Source organism: Tupaia chinensis, unplaced genomic scaffold (genome assembly GCF_000334495.1).
Source record: "Tupaia chinensis unplaced genomic scaffold, TupChi_1.0 Scaffold143651_1, whole genome shotgun sequence".
NCBI classification, from domain to species: Eukaryota; Metazoa; Chordata; class Mammalia; order Scandentia; family Tupaiidae; genus Tupaia; species Tupaia belangeri.
Window position 1 is genome coordinate 3339511 of NW_006203500.1, and position 3899 is coordinate 3343409.

Below are 3899 nucleotides of genomic sequence, written 5' to 3' on the forward strand. Positions count from 1 at the left end.
AATGAGTGAAGGACTGTAATCATAATATGCTCACTACTTGCTATTGTTTTTGTTTTAATATTCATCTATAGTAGTGTTTTAAAAAGTTAAATGAAGAATAAATGCAAATATAAAAGCTGACTTTGCCCTGTATGTATGATGACTTCAGTGTGCAAGATACAATTTTAATAGCTGTAAAAACTACAAAGTTCCCCTAGCATTTGTTAGGCCATTCCTTGTCATTGATTTCAGCTATGTACATGGATGAGCTTAGACTGAATTGCTAGATGTATGTATTGACTTCCGTGTATGACCCCTCATTGTCAAGCTATGAAATTAAAATCCTGTATATAACTGGTAATCAGAAGGAGAAAAAAAATTGCAGGGAAAAAAAAAAGTAAGATTCAAAATATTGCATGGAATAGCATCAAGATGATGTAAAATGCAGAGACTAGGAAAAGACCAGAAAGAAACGGACTTGCTGTCCTTGCTAGCTGTCTGAACGATCATTTTCCAGATATGCAGTAATGAATGTGCATTATTTTGTAGAGGAAGAAAATGTAAGTGCATTACCCTATGGGTCAAGAGCAGCCTCACGTCGGATGGAAAGAACTCACATCTTGCATCGTCCCCCATGTGACTGAGAACCAAGTCAAGACTTCACTGTGGGCTCTGGCGGAAGTGCCCTGATGAGGGTGGAAATTCATACAGCAGTTGAACGTCTAAGAATGCCTTCCTCATCCCTCACAAGCTTGTGATCAGCCCCCAGACGGGTGCCTAAGAGCCCCCTTCCCTCTGCTCCCAGCTCTCCCATCTCCCTGCCCTGCCCTGGCGGAGGCCTGCTCCCTCGGCCCCCATCCTTCCTCCCAGTCCTGCACATGGTTGCCTGGCTGCTTCTGTCTGTCTCTGTGCCCCCGTGTGTGGATCCTGCCAGGCCAGGACTGGGAAAGCTGCCTCAGAGGTCTGAGCAGGGCAGCCTGGGTGGATCAAAGGAACTGTACCGTCATAGCTGTGTCTTGTTTTTCTCCCTGGTCCCGAAGAGTGTTTTTTATGAAATGAAAAGCACCCCATTCCCTTCCACCCCATGCTGTCTGAGGGCCTCATTTCGTGTGTAGATGCTAAGACGTTCCCAGCTTGACCCACACTCTTTGTGGACTGTGGGTTTGGCCACAACTAGGCCTCTGCTTCCTGGGTGCCCCAAGCGTCTACTTCCTGCTGTCTCCTGGAGTGGAGCCTCTCCCCCTTCTCCTGGACGCCTCCTTTATCTACTGGGTTAGGTTCAGAAAACCTATGAGGACAGCAGCCCCCTCCAGCCTTGCAGCAGGAAGGGGACAACCTTCCTGTCACCGGCTCAGCATCAGGCTTGTTTCCGCGGCCGCCAGGTCTGCAAGCCTAGGAACAGGTTTTGTTCTTGTGGACCTCTGGTGCGGGGCCAGGCCTCGGCCTGTGGTGGGGGCCCAGGAGAGCTGCAGAGTGAGTGTGGGGGCAAACGGCTGCGAGCCTTGCACTGCCATGGTGCTCGACAGGGGTGCACCCCAGGGACAGCGACACTTGAAGGGTTTTCTTTGAGCCAACCCTCGTTTTTGTAGAGGACTGAGTGGGATTGGTCTAGGGGACCCTGCTCCAGACTGAGCCACTTAGCTTGCCTTTCTGTGAAGTGGGAAGGTGCAGGTGGTGCTACCGGCCAGATAAGCCCAGCTGCTGCTTCTCGTCATTGAAACGCGAGGCTGAGGCTGGAGGAGAGGGAGTTTACGTCTGTAACAAGCTCCAGGGAGAAGCCAGCAAGCTCCATCGCGCTGCCATAAGCGCCGCTTACTCCAGGTAACAAGCTACCAACACGTGCAAGTCTCTCCCCCATCGGCCAACTGCTTTCCGCCGAGTAATTATCCGATTCCTTCAAATACTGACTCCTGGGCTCTCACTGGAGCCTTCCTCAGACCGCCCCGTGACTCAGCGCTTGGTCCTATCGTTCTCACCAGTGACCCATTTATATTTCACAATGGCTGCTGTCCCGTGGCATCTTCAGTGAACCTGCCTCTAATCTGACGCAGAGTAGGGGCTGTGGCACACCTGTTGACCGGTGTGTGTGTGTGTGTGTGTGTGTGTGCGCGCGCAAGTATGCACATATGTATATGCATGCACATGCAAAAGCTGAAGGTCTCGGCTAGCTCAGACCTAGTTTGTGTGATTTGTCCCCTCTCCTGCCTGAACCCGAGTCTTCGCAGAGGCCAGGCTGGGCCCTTCCCTGCACCCCTCCCTGCCAGGCCCTTGGAACCACTTGGCTTGGACAGGGCTGCTTTGAGGCTCCCTTGCCAGAAGGCTTGACTGGCCGGGGAATCAGGGCAAAGGGCCACGCTGACTCAGCGCCTAGCTCACCCACTGGGCCTGACTGTCCTCTCCCACCACCTTTGCCAGCCTTGAGCCCTCATGATCAGCACTGGGAGACAGGGTATAGGAGTGCACTGAGGCCGTTCCTTTGTCCCCAAAGCACAGGGGCACTGGATGGGTTATCTGTCTGGGCTCCTAAAAGCCCATCCACCCACCCACCTATCCACCCCCAATCCACCCATCTGTTCAATCCATCCATAATTCATCTATCCACCCATCCACCCACTCACCTATCTACCCATCCACCCCTAACCCATCCACCCATCCACCCACTCACCTATCTACCCATCCGTTATCCATCCACAAATCAATCCATCTGTTCAACATCTGTCCAATCATCATTTCACCCATCCATACTCTCACCCACTCACCCACCCACCCTCCTGCCCACAGTCCACCCGTCAACCCCGATCCATCCAGCGCCATCCCTCCCTCCTGCTCCTGTCTGATGTCTGCTCCGTGAAGCTCCTGTTGGGTGCTGTGGACTCAGGGGCAGCCAGTCTGGTCTCCATCCCAGGGGAGCTCTTGGTGGGGTTGGAGAGAGGGGCAGGTACCACCCACTGTAGGTAACGAGTACTGCAGTGGGGGTGCCCAGCAAAGCTGCGATGTGCCTTCACGGGCCTTCTAGGTGGAGAGTGATGGTGCTGGAGGGTCTGAGTAGGTTATAGATGGGAGAGGCCTGCTGGGGAGGGTGCCAGATGCCAGCTATGGAGTCTGGGGGAGGCTTTACAAAAAGAGAGAGGGACTAATTCGTAGATCACAAAATCCACCTTACTAAAGTGTACAGTGTGGTTTTAGGATATTCACGAGGCCGTGCAACCATCAGCACTGTCCAGGTCTAGAACATTTTCATCTTCCGGAAGAAACCCCATCCCTACCCATCAGCAGTGACCCCCCTTTCTACTCCCCCCAGGCCCTGGCAACTACCTGCCTGCCTCCTGTCTCCACAGATGCACCTGCTCAGGGCTTTCTGGTAAGTGGAGATAAGGACTACGGCTCACATCCAGTTCTTTCACTGAGTGTAATTTTTTTAAAAAAATTTATTTATCATGATTATTATTTCTTAATGTGCTATAGGACATGTGTGCTCATCAGAGAAAGAGGGAGAAAGAAAGGAAGAGGAAAAGTGAGACAGCAAGTCGCCAGGCCTGAGACTTGAACTACGGTCAGCTGGGTGGAAGTCCAGTGGTTCAACCACCATGCCACCTGCCGGCTCCGAGTGTAATTTTTTTTTTTTAAAGAGGTTTTTGCTATAGGGCGCATGTGCTTGCCAGAAAGACAGAGAGAAACAGACAGAAAGCAAGAAATCACCCCCCAGGGGGGTTGGCCACGCTGCAATCCCTTCTCCTCCATTCTCCTCTCAGGATCTTGGGTACACACACACATGTGCCTGGTGTGAGTTTAAGCCACCGGGTCCGGGACTCGAACCGCAGTCGACTACAAGGGAGTTCAGTGACATAGCCATTACACTAACTGCTGGTTCCCGAGTGTAATGTTTTTAAGGCCGGTCCATGGTGTGGCGTGAATCAGTG